The 14006-nt window shown below is 41.5% G+C and overlaps 1 protein-coding gene across 1 annotated transcript in view; it reads left to right on the forward strand.

Annotated features, from left to right (window-relative positions):
* The window catches only part of LRRC2 (leucine rich repeat containing 2), a 315710-nt gene that overhangs the window by 282616 nt on the left and 19088 nt on the right, over positions 1-14006 (forward strand). The window lies entirely within an intron of this gene.

Consider the following 14006-nt stretch of genomic DNA (forward strand, 5'->3'; position numbering starts at 1 on the left):
AATACAGTCATAAACATATATGGATGACACAGATATGTAGTGATATGACAATGGTCTAGTACAATTAACAATGCAAACACACATAATTGATTGATGGGTGCTTCTTTAAATTGAATACAGTTCTAAAAAGCAAAAGTCTTTGGTTAAAGGTATTGCTGGTATTGCTAGCGGCAGAGTTGTTCGTAAGGGTAGGCACAGCATTAGGGGGTGCCTGTGCACCCCTAACACTCAATCTGCGCACGCCTATGCTAACAATGTGTTTTTGTCTGTATCCTTCCTGTAAATAGTGGTAGATAACCCATCTGCTTTCCAAGTTACACATACAGTACATCTAAGAATTGATGGTAGAGGATGAACCTAATGGTAGTGTTCAGTGACTTGAGGACATCTATAGATAAGGTAAGTACAGATGGAGCGCCTCTCATTCTTGCCGCCAGCGCGCCATCGCAGAGGTTTTGGCGATCCTCTCTTCTTCTTGCGCTCCCATCCACCAAGGGGCGTGGATGCTCACCATACAATACAAGTCGCCACCTCTAGGTGGCTAATGCTCCACCAATCTAGTGGCGGATTGATATACTGTACCGATGGAACGGTATCGACATTTGCCGAGTGGAGCGAGCTTACACAGTATACTACAGTATGAAACGCTCGTGTGTCTCATCCCCATGAACATCGCTGTGGCTCCAACTGTACTGTACAAGTGTACTTCTGCTGTGTGCTAGTATAATTGTTGTGTGTGTACTGTGATAATTAATTTTGTCAATGAATACATTTAAGTGTCCCAGCGCTAACCTTATGTGCTGAGTTGGCAATAAGGAGTAGAGGCTTTCACAAAATCAGCCCTCTCCTAACACATCAGGCGTCATTGACAGTATATTCAGTGCACAGTGCATTAAAGCTAAATTGCACTTAATCTATTTGGCATACAAATAAGGGAAACTGACTATATTAGTGCTATATGGATAAATTTACATTTATTTATTAATAGTTTCTTGCATAGAGCATACATATTCCGCAGCACTTTACAGAGAGTATTTGATCATTCACATCAGTCCCTGCCCCAGTGGAGTTTACAATCTATAATAAATTAGCTTAAAGCTTAATTTCTCTGGTTTCGGTGGTCCAATTGGCTCAGAACTGGGTTTGTATGAAAGAGGAGATGTTTATCTACCAGAAGATATGAACCCAAGATTCTGAGACCCCCTGAAAGGGTAACTGCAAACTTCAGAACCCATGGTGGGTCTGAATTAACGGGTCCATTCTAGTCAATGGGGGAAAATTGTGTCTATTTTGCACCCTGATATCTCCGGTTCTATGAGTCCTAGAGACTTGAGACTGATACCATATGAAAGAGGAGACTCTGGGCTTACAAAGTATACTAAGTAGTTTATATGACATCAGTAAGGGAAGCAGCAAGCATCCGTAGTTAGATTCTCTCTAATTGTCCACCTACTGTAGCTCATTACTACTAAGTACCGCAAATAGGAAATAATGTATTGAGAGGTTAAGACAGTGTTTTTGCATCCAAGACCTTAGGGAGGAGCTTTTATCTATACCCATTAAACTTACAGTATATTGCTATCACTTATAGCTGTAACTGTTACAGCAGAATACAAAAAAAAGCTGTTCGTTGTATTGAGTACACAAAGTGCTATTGAGACGCAAGTGCTACTTATTACCCAAATAGGAAAAATTCTATGGAGGTTCTAAGCACAGTGTTTTGGCATCCATGAGCTTAAGGAGGAGCTTTAATATCTCCCCATTATACTTATATGGCTATCATTTATAGCTGAAACTGTTACAGCAGAGTACAAAAAAAAGCTGTTCATGCTTTTGATTACACAAAGTGCTATTGAGTATGCAAGTGCTGCTTATTACTCAAATAGGAAAAACTCTATGGAGGTGCTAGGAACAATGTTTTTTATTGTTATTATAATTATTTTTTTAATTGAAACATTTACAAACCTTATATTTAATAAAACTAGACAAACATAACAAAAAAAATCATAAAAGTCTTTTGGTGTGAGCCCATGCACAAAAACCATAGAGCATGCCGTGTAATGCACAGTTTTTGTATAGTGCCTTCCCCCAGCAAGATTGACTGAATCGGCCTCTTTCATTGCATTCTTTGTGAAAAGTTCTTCTAGGAAGGGGTGCGGGGGTTGGGGTGGGCTGAATACAATACCTTCAACACTAAACCACAATGGGAGTGTCTAAGATGCTGTAGCGACTCATGTTTGACGGAGTGTCTGAATTAACGGGTCAATTGGGAAAATGTGTCTATTTTGCACCCTGATATCTCTGGTTCTTTGTGTCCGAGATTCGAGACTGGTACCATATGAAAGAGGAGACTCTTGGCTTAAAGAGTAGACTAAGTAGTAGTTTATATGACATCAGTAAGGGAAGCGGCAATCATCCGTAGTTAGGGTCCCCTCCAATTGTCCACCTACTGTAGCTCATTACTACTGATACCGCAAATAGGAAATACTGTATAGAGAGGCTAAAGACAGTGTTTTTGCATCCAAGAACTTAGGGAGGAGCTTTTATGTCTCCCCGTTATACTTATAGAGATATCACTTATAGCTGTAACTGTTACAGTACAATGCAATAAAAGCTGTTCCTGCCTGTGCAGAAGCATGGAAATATTTATAGGGAGGCAAGATTTTTTTTGTGTGTGTATTAAATACTGTATACTCTAATGCTATGTACACACGGGGGAGATATATTGCTCAGTCATATATTGCTGAGCACTATATGGCTGAGCAATATATTGCTCAGTTTCTACTTTACATCAGCTACCAGAGATGGTCGCTGATGAAAAAGAAACTGCCGGGGGGAGCCCGGCAGTGGTAATCAGCTGGTCGCAGGAGCATGTTCCTGCGACCAGCGATCACCACAGGGGCAAAAACGGGAGCGCGCACCCGGCGATATATCACCGGTGCACACTCCTATTGCGGGCAATATGGTCGCTCAGCGACCATATTTCCCGCGATTTTGCACAAAAGCGCCCCTGTGTGTACGCACCTTAACTGACGTACTGTACTATAGCTGTGTTTAAACAAAAATGATCCCTTTATGAATCAAACTCAGGCATACTGTAAAACATGCAGTGGCACGCTTATCCACTACTTTACAACACTTGACAAGAGCGGCCAGACTTTCCAATCAGATGCATCCTAGCGCCTTTTGACCAAAACAATGAGACGCATTAGCGTCCGTGCCCATGCAGATGCACGGAAACGTTAATAGGGAGGCAGGATTTTTTGTGTGCTAAATATACAGTAACTGACCTACTGTAAATTTGTTGGAAAAAATAAGTTCCCTTTAATAATCAAACTCAGGCATACTGTACTTTAATGTACAACATACAGAGCGACGTGCTTATCCACTAGCCTACACCTACAGTACCTGATAAGAGCTGTCTATCTACAGTACTGTAGCTTACTGGACAGTACAGTAGTAGCAAAGTAGTTCCTGTGCTACAGAGCTTTTTAATACTGTAGTCACTTCATGCACATGCTGCAGCACACATTTCACACATGTGCAGTGAAGGTTTCAAAAAGTGACACCTGGTGGATGATCACTGGTATTGCACTCATCTGGCAATCGCCAAGCTGTTAAAATGTTTTGCAATGCCTTGCGCTGAGGGCCGCCATGGCGGGCTGGCGGTAGAACCGCCATGGGTATGCTGAATGAGCGATGCTACATCTGTAGCTCCTCCCCTCCAGTCCATACAAGAACCAAATCAATGAAGATAAAAATGTATGAATTTGGCATATTACATATACATATGCATGAATAAGTTTACATATGAGGGCACCATGTTGAACCCATAGCAGTGCCTCTAAGTTGCAAAAAGAAAGAGTTTTGAAAAATAAATTTTGGTACTTATGTATTATCTGGGCTCCCACGTTAAATGCACCCCATTTTTTCATACCCCTACTATCCAACTACGCATGGAGTTGATGTTATATAGTGTGGCGAGCGCAGCGAGCCACCGTGCCCGAAGCGTGGCTAGCGGACGCGGTCTCATAAGAAAAGCGGGAGCCCAGATATTACATAAGTACCTAAATTTTTCATCACAACCATATCCATCAATAATAACAAAAAATTGACATGGAGTCCCTTATAGGCCTTTATTCAGATCTGATCGCAGTACAAATTTGTTTGGAAAATGGGCAAAACCATATGCACTGCAGGTGGGGCAGATGTAACATGTGCAGAGAGAGTTAGATTTGTGTGAGTTATTTTGTTTCTGTGCAGGGTAAATACTGGCTGCATTATTTTTACACTGCAATTTAGATTTCAGTTTCAACACACCCCACCCAAATTTAACTATCTCTGCACATGTTACATCTGCCCCACCTGCAGTGCACATGGTTTTGCCCATTTTACAAACAAATTTGTACTGCAATCAGATCTGAATAAGGGCCATAGTGTGGATTGGAGGAGAGCATAGCCCACACCAAGTCTAGATCCTTAGTATGCTCAATATTAATGTTCAGACTAGGGTGAGCAAAACACTGGATTTGTTCTAAATACATTAAGTGTGATAATAAAATCACTGGAATCTTTTTTTTTTAAATCCATATTTTGGACATCTTGCTGTAACCAAAGATCAATGAACTGTGAGATAGGCTGGCAGAGCAAAACACAAGAGTAAATTATAGGCCTACCTGGAGGCCATACCAAAATCTTATGTACTTTTGGAAGTACATATATTAATGGAGTTCTTGGATGGGATTGCATTAAAAACTCTGATGTGGTTTTATCAATCCAATCGTTCATCAAACCCAGGTCAATAACAGCATCAATCTCCTTTTTGTAGGCATATATGGGGTCATAGGTAAGTAACCTAACATTCAGTATCAGCTAACTGATGTTTTATTTCTATCACATAATCTTCCCAGTTCAGTAAAACAATCCCTTTGACTGAGGGGCGGATAATTATTTACTCATTATCAACCAGCAACCAGTGAGGAAACTGCCAAATTCTCCTCTCTGGTAGAATTAGAGAGAGAAATCTACAGTTTATCCATAAAGGAAAGTGTGTCTCTTTAAACAAGATTGACAAAACTCTTAATAGAGGAGTCAGTGCCTGGAAAATCAAAAGAACTTTAAGGTTTCTATTTCATAATCAACCTGTCAGCCTGATCATGTTTAGCAAAAAGGTCTTCAAGTTTAAGTATACAGTTAAATGTATAAAGTTCAATTTCAAAATCAAAATAACATGGCTTGTGTTATAACAAAAGATACACCATAACAGACATCTTTGGAGGTTTGGAGGTGGGGGTGTGTAGCTAAATAAATTAAATACAACTGCTTCTTTATCTGGCAATTCTAAATCACAGTTGAACTGTTAGACTAATAAGTCAGAATGATTAATTGTTCAAAATTTGGCACCGTTTGCAAAGATTGGGGTTAGATCTGCCTATGGTCTGCTGGTTCTGGATACGAAAGCATCTCGGTAGCAGCTTTTCTTTATAATACTGTGAGCGTGTAAGTCCATGAAAAAATTCATCCTGTCTCTTAAGTTTAATCAGGTCTGCAATGATTTTGGGTGGACTATTCACATCAAAGGCCAATGAGGGCATATCCTCAAACAGTATGCAAGTTTTGTCCTTGTTATCAAATTATTTAATATATAGTAAGGTCACTGGACAGATTTGTCATAGCTTTCATGAGTAGTAGGTGTAACAGAAAAAAAATGAATGAAAAACATAAAACCTGAAACGTATCTAAGCCATGGTGCCCACTAGCATACAAAAATATAAATGGTGGGAGACAAGCAGCACTCACTTAAAGGACAACAGTCGAAGTGCAGGGCTCATATAATGTTATGATACATAAAAATCCAATCCGCAAGCCAGCAACATCCAATAATAAAAATTGCATAATTTATTTAAAAAAATAGCAAGTGCATAAAAAGGGCTTAGTACAAATTGGATAACGACAAATCATAATATGCATTGGAGTAGGAGAATAAATCAATGAAGTCCAAATGGCCATCCTTTGAGAGCACCATGTAAAAGTTATCCCCTCAGTGCACATCGAGTTACTGACAGCTGTTTGGGTTAGACATTACCATGTCAACACTGTGGGACTTCCAGTTTCACAGAGCTGCTCATTATAGCTATGCGTGGTGCCTCAGTGAATCACAGGTGAGTGTACTTACACAATCTGCCTGCAGGGTATTTAGGAGGTCTCATGCTCAGTCGATTTTAATCCATGAAGAAACAGCTGTAGCGCAACTTGGAATGACTGTTACTTGCTGCTCTTAAAGCTCCAGTTCTGCCTGCACTCACATAACAGTAAAAGCTGGCCCTTGTGCCGGAGGCATTTTCTCTATTTCGTGTGAAAGGAAGAAGTCCTGCTGCAGCATTGGGGAGAATGGCCACTTGGAGACTACAGTTACAATGCACATCTACAATGGAGGGATTTGCTCAGTAAAAATGATGGCCAATCTGTTCCTAGTGGTGCCACCAACTTCTGGAAGTGCATCAGCCTCTCAGTCCATTAGAACGCTAGGAATTATCACTTTAAGGGGTGTATGCATGGCAATTTTGACTAAGCCCATAGGGGATTAAGCCCATGTGCGGCATAGACAACATTGCCTTGTCTGCACAGTCTATTTGGCTAGCGATAGTGACAAATCACTATTGCCCACAGTGTGAATACAGTGCAATTCTGGCAATCCGTGCTAGGCAATTTTGACTATATAGTCTAAATTGCCTAACACATGGCTTTATTATTAAAATTAGTTAAACAAAATCAACATAAACATAATACATTTGAATAATTTACTGCGCTCATTTAAAATCAGTGTGTATTATTTGCCTCACTACTTTTATTCCATATTTTTACATTTTCACTTTAAATACATTATATTTTGAACTTATGTTTAAATGTAAGAAGTTAAACAAGTTATTATTTTAAGATCAAAAAAAAGTTTCAAAAGGTGTAAAGTAGCAAATGCATTTCACAAAATAACACAGTTTTCTTGAAAAGGGGAAGTGAACTTATGTTAAAAGGTTAACTCCAAGCTACAGGCTGCTGAAGAACACACCAACGTTATCCTTTTGTAGCTACAGTAGTTCTGTATATAGTTCTCTCTTCAGAGTGGTTTACTGTAGATCAAACTACTGACATTTTCACATGTACATGTATTATTACCCTTTTTTGTTTTAGTCTCAAAAAATGGCCATGCCATCTTATCTAGATTTATTTAAGCTTAAAAAAAAATACTTTATAGAGGGTGCTTGCTGAATGCAATTATTAGGCAATGGTCCATAAAATAATTAAATCAAGACACTGCTTTCCCCGGCTGTGGTGAGAAGCCGACATCCAGCGTCCCAGAGTTGCTAGGTAACGGAGGGGCTTGGCTCTATGCTGACATCATCCTCAAGCGCCTCCCGATGGAGGACAGGCGGTGAAAGGCGTCCTACACTGGGGATATTATTTATAGAGGTATGTGTCACTTTATTAAATTGTTCACTTTATGCCTGACAATGAAGCTGAGTGCTTTGAAACATTGCAATAAACACAGTCACCATTGAGTTTAAAAAACGTCGGAGTTCTGTGTATTGAGTGATTTCCCTAGCCAAGGGACTTACCCCCAACTAAGCCGCAGTGGTTACAAGGGCACCCAGGTAGTTGTTGCACGGGATTGGAGGGCCGGATCTACCAGACTTATTTATATATATATATATATATATATATAGTGAATCCAGAGACCCGGCACTCCGACCCCTCCATGGGGTAACTTGCTCAGTTGCCAATCTGCATAGGTGAGCCTAATATACAATATAGCGTGGGTAAGCAGAGGCACTCTGAGGCTTGGACAAGGTGCAAATATGGTGAAAATTTAATGAACACTTGTCTACATGTTTCGGGGAATTTCACCCCTTCTTCAGGACCTTCAGGGTAAATTGATTAAAAACTGAAACAGGGATTAGATCACTGGGTAAGTATGTTGAAAACTGAGTTGTCATCAGTGTCATAAGTACTGGCATATGTTCCCATAGACACGGGGCGATCTTTAAAGCATCACTATATTATGATGTGGACAATGTCCAATATTTAATATTCATTGCATGATCTCGGAGATGCTTAAAGAAGCATAACAGGAGGCGGACAATTAATGAATATGCTGGACGTATGAAAAAACTATAACAGGGTGTTCCATGAAATACACTCATTAAGTCCCATGGGATATACAGTGTTCAATTTATAAATCCACATAGCTTCCAATCGAAGGAGCACTTTTCTCCACCTCTCCTCTTCTCTGGCACTTGGTCAATGATGCTATATTTTAAAGATAACATTTGGTGTGCACATTCTTTAAAGTGCACTGCTACCGGTTGGTCACTGGATTTTCCTTACAGTGCACCTTTAATTGAGGAGCGGTGTATGTCCATACGCTCCTTAAATTATCGGGTAGTCTTTCCAATATAACATAAGCCACATGGGCAGATGATCGCGTAGACCACGACTTTGGAGCTACACGTCACTACATCTCGAATGTGGTAGACTTTATCGGAATGTGGATGTTTAAAGGTAGAACTCCTTATCAGGTATTGACATGTTGTACAATTTGGGCAGCGGTAAAAGTCTGGAGTTTTTTAACTGGTTCTACTCCCAGTGGTGCTGTTAAAATCTATGATGTCCGTGTGGACCAAAGCATCACGTAATTAACGTCCCCTTCTAAAACAGGACATCTGTTTCTATTCAGCCAGACTAGGCAGTTCTTTATCTGTTTTTAGGATGGGCATTAAAGATTTGCTGGCCGCCCATAATACTGGATATCATTGAGCCACTCTGGGGAGATCTCAAACGTGCAGTTCATGCAAGACAGCCCAAGAATTTACAGGAACTGGATGATTTATGCTAAGAAGAATGGACAGCTTTGCCATCTGAGAAAATAAAAAGCCTAATCTACAACTACCACAAAAGATTTTAAGCTGTCATTGATGTTAATGGGGCAATACATGGTATTAAACCCTTCAGTTGTGGATTTTTAAGGGAGCGCTCCCCACTGGGTGAGTTTTTTCTGGGGAGCGCTCCCTAAAAAAAACCCACCACTGTGTCCCCAGGTCCGGGCAGCGCTGCTGAACTTTTTATCAGCCGCTGCCTAGCCCTGCCCCTGACAACCGGCGTGACGTCGCCGCACAGTCATAGACTATCACACAGCCAGGGAAGGGAGACGGGAGGGGAAGGGGACGCGCCGCCAAGCAGCCAGAGCCAGGAAGCGCTAAAGCTGAATTCATCCATCTAACCAGCGGTAATGCCGAGAACTAGGGTATGTAAACTTATGAGCACAACTGTATATATATATATATATATATTCGTGTACAGGTATGTGTACCTTAATAGAATTGTTTTACCAAACTTCACAAAATGTAAAGATACCATTTTTTCACTTAATTAAACTACAATTTAAAGACAATTTGAAAGTTAATATCACTTTCAAAGTGTCCAACATTAGTATATTTCCATGGTTACAGATGAATAAGGCACAGTTTTATATTGGATGCAGCTGTTTTATCAAAAACCCAGCATGTTTCGTCTTAAGACTTAATCAGGGGTAAATCCAATAGGTGAAATTTAGTAATGTTGATACAAGAATAAAACAAGTAATACTTCAAATGTTTTTATGTTTGGAATATTAATTATGAATTTTATAAACAAATTAATTGTAGGAAACTGAAGCTGGTCCATTGTTCTCAGGGCCGGTGCTAGGGTGTCCGGCGTCCTCCTGCAAACCATACATTTTGCGCCCTTTCACATTGCCATTGCAACAAGCTCCTATGGAGGATCTCGGGTGCATGTACATGTATGCATACACCATCTCAGTGCTGTGTCCACAAAGTGTTGCAGGCACTAAAGGTACCCATACACGCTGTGAGAATCGCACACGTCATGGGCTAGATCGCATCGCATCGCACGGCATGTATGCAATGTGTGTGCAATGCGATCCGAAAGCAGTACAAAAAGTATGTGCAGCACTCGTGACTGAGAAGGGGAGAGAAGGAGGAGATGGAAGAAGAGGAGAGGAGATAGAGGGGCCAGAGTGTTGAGGACTGGCAGCGGCACTGGCACAGCCTACTTAGAAGAGGGAAGGAAGGGGAGGTGGCGCTGCTGCCTGTTCGTCATTTGATTGACAGCTGACAGGCGCAAGGAGCAATGAGTAGGGGGCGGATCCGGACATGACATGTCATCCAGGCATTCACAGACAGCGCTACATGCCTCAGCGCAAAAGTCAGTGAGGAAGAGGGGGCAGGTCGCAGGAGGACAGTATGTGCACGGTGCAGGGAGCTGCTCAGCCTCTCCATACTGCTGCCCACTGTCAGACAGGTGCTGCGTGCAGGAGGCAGTGACAGTGAGGGCTGAGGCAGCTTTAGCAGAGCAGGGAGGGAGACAGCGCCTTTTCATCATGGCGCCTCCCTGCTTTGCAGGAGCTGCTGAGTGGGTAGCACCGGCCCTGATTGTTCTGTAGATATGCTGTAGTAAATTCTTACAGTGCTATAAAATTGGGAAGATGTCTTCAATATTTCAGTTTTTTGCTTTTAGGACCATGTTCCCTATATTTTTGCCATGCCTATGGAAGCTCATCTGAAACATTTTCCCAATTAAGGTTAGAATGCAAGGCATCAGCTGACCTTTATGCCAAGATTTTGATCTATTTTCTTTAATAGTAGTTAAATATTTTATTCAACATATTTGAAAATCTGTCTGTGTTTTTCACGTTTTTACTTTACTTTTACTATAATGGGAAGAGTTATTATGGATGTTGCGTGTATTATAAATTTCTCATTGGGCCTGGGACAAAGACATAAGAGTACAGAAGAATTTGAGAGGTATCCCCCTTTTGGCACCACAGGTGGGAAAAAAAGAGGATTTGTGCATCCCTTATTATGGTGTACCATTCCTCTTCTCCGAATAAGCAAGTACGGGGTTACCCCAATGACCACTTTACAAGATTACCCCTGTTGAACTGTAAAGTTCCACCCAGTGTATTTCATCCAATGTTCATATAAGGAATGTGAAAGAGAAGATACATATAGTGAGTGGCGGTTTTTACCTATAGGCTGCAGGGCTGCAGCTCACCCAGGTAAAACCCACCACTCTCTCTGCCTAAAGTGAAGCCAGATGCAGTCAGTGAGACTGCTCTGGCTTCACTGTGACTAGTAGTTACTTCCTATTGGAAGTCTGACCTGCCAGTCACTCAAGGCATCCCATTGGGAGGTTTTGCCTCCCTCCGGGAAGCCTCTCTGCGCAAATGCGCAGCAGCCCCCAAAACAGGTTCTGCTCATGTGCAGTACCGCAGACCATACTGCGCATGCGCCGGAACCTGGGGATCCGATCAAGCCCCAGGGGGCTGCTGCAAAGGCAGCCCACAGAGGCTTGGGTCAGTGCATGCGCAGTATGTATGAAGTTACTGCACATATACTGCGCATATGCATATACGGTAGCGGCAGTGGAGGGGGGCCCTCATTGCGGCAGCCCCCATCCTCTATACTGGTAAGAGCCACCGCTGCATTTAGTGCAAAGTATCCTCTTTAATAAAACACAATAATTAAAAGCAAAATACAGAAATAAAGGGTAGGGAAAGGCAAGCTGTGGAGAAATGATGGTTTGTAATTACCAGATGTATATGAGAATTCCATTTAGAGAGATGTAATATAAAGCATGGATATAGGAGATAGTCCTGAGTCTGTCCGGAATCCGTCCAGGAAATGTCCCCTGTTCTGGCAATCAGGCATCCTCCTCCACAGGTTCCTCCCCTCCCAGTAACACCAATGCATTTCATTCACTAACTGCAATCTTTTTCAAGGGCTGGCTCCTCCATAGTGTGCACAGCAACCTGGGTTGGAATGATGGGTTGACGGATCTGGGAAATTTGAAAAGACCCTTTCACATCCACAACAACCCGGGATCAACCTGGGCTGTTTTTGCAATGTTTGTAGTAATTACATTTGAAAAAGATAGCAGTTAGCGATTGAAACACATAGTGTTACTGGGCATGGAGGGACCTGTGGAGGAACCTTAGCCTACTTCATTTATAACAGTATTTCTCTCAGCCTATACCTTCTTTGGTAATCTGTCCTTGCACTCTACAGTGTTTCAGTATCTATCGGGTAATTTGGACTTCAACTCTAGTTCCAGTCTGGCTTCAGCAGTATTCAACTTCCGTCTGACTCAAGTTGTACTCTACTCCAGTCAAGCTCAAGTTATATTCTGCATCTCGACCAGCCAGATACTGTTCCTGGCTCATTATCGACCATTTCCAGTTATCCAATCATTCTTGTACAATGACATTTATTTATTTATTGCTGTTTGCTATATTCCTTTAGGCCAACCTTCGCTATCTTTAAGTTACATTCACTGTTATTTCTTGCTCTATGAGTAAGAGCTAAATCAGTCTGCCCAGCTTCATTCACATGCATAAATCTCCTGCTTCAACACCTTGGGTGAAATTTAATAGGATGAGAGATTCAGAAAGTGAGAGATTTGGTAAGAAATCTCCAGGTTTGTTTAAAGCAGCAATCATTTACACTGCAAAACCAGTTTGATTTGGAAGTATAAATGATTGCTGCTTTAAAAAACCCTGGAGATTTCTTACTAAATCTCTCACTTTCTGAATCTATCACCCTATTAAATTTCACCCCTAGCATCTGCCCAGGCAAAAATCAGCCCTCCAGCGTGACACAGTTTAATTTATATATATTTGCTGCTTAGTATTTTTAATATTGTACTAAATGAGCACCATGATTATGTGTCAGTAAATAGACTAAGGGAAATCTAATGTAACAAATGTTATCCAGGATAATAATACTAAGGGGGACTTCAATTATTCTCTTTAATTTAACATGGATTAGATATCATCGGTATCTACTTATAGTAACTTTTTATCACCAGTTACATTAATATGTTTTCTGGTGTTAACAAATCAAATCTGGGATAATTTCCCGGAACTATGGTACAGCGCCCAAAAGCTGCCTATTTCTCAGTTGATTTTTTTAAGGACTGATCAGATGCCGGAAAAAAATCCGGTTCAGTGCATCCCACAGAGCTGCTTCCTGGAAATAATTTAGCAGCTCTATGGGATAAAATAGCCCATGTTAAAATACAGCAGCTAATTGAATAGAGGGCACTCTTAGGGAAATTTTGTACAAAAATATAAAGATGACTACAGTTTCTGCTGTAGAGCAGCAGAATTGTTTTCTCTAGCTCTACATTTCCCATGCTGGTAGTGATAAGACCAAGAGAATGAGTAAAACCTCTTTTAACTAACTTTTTTATAGGAAAAATCACATCTGCACCTCAGCCGATTGCCGTTAGGACTTCTAAAAGTGAAATTAGTGCAGTTAGTGAAAGAAACCAAGCATGTACATACAGTCATGATCACATTTTTTAAAGCATTTAGGCATCACTTTAAGTAAAACAAGTACTGTCTGAACCTGTGTAATTATATAGGTGAAACAATCACTTCTTGGACCTGGCTAAGATAAGTGATATACCTCTTTAAGGCCCTTATTCTGATCGGTGCGGCCGGATCCGAATATGCGGCCAGGACCGTGCGTGCGAAACCCCGCCTTCCATACGGATCGCCAACTCCGTCCGTACGCGGTAAGAAGCTGGCCGAACGGACCGCACATGTATTTTTCATGGAATACGCCTCCTCCATCTCAGGGAACCTCCCCCATCATTCGATGGTCGCAGACCATCGAATGCAGGACCGAGTGGTCCACCAGCTCCCGCAACCTCAGACCACACGGACATTTTTCCGTGCAAAAGCAGGGATCTGGGTGGGCAGCTGACATCCGGCGATGTCATATGTCCGCCCCCTACACGTGCGTCATGACTGCATTACCATACGTACGCCCAGCGTTTGCATGTGAACGCCCAATAAACGCGGGGCGTATGCATATGGTAATGAGCCCAAATCGCCCTTCACGCCCCTCTCCACCCCCTGTTTGGAGTGTTCACATTTCATGCGGGATTTG

This window comes from Crinia signifera, chromosome 1 (assembly GCF_055691185.1).
Source record: "Crinia signifera chromosome 1, ASM5569118v1, whole genome shotgun sequence".
Lineage (NCBI taxonomy): Eukaryota > Metazoa > Chordata > Amphibia > Anura > Myobatrachidae > Crinia > Crinia signifera.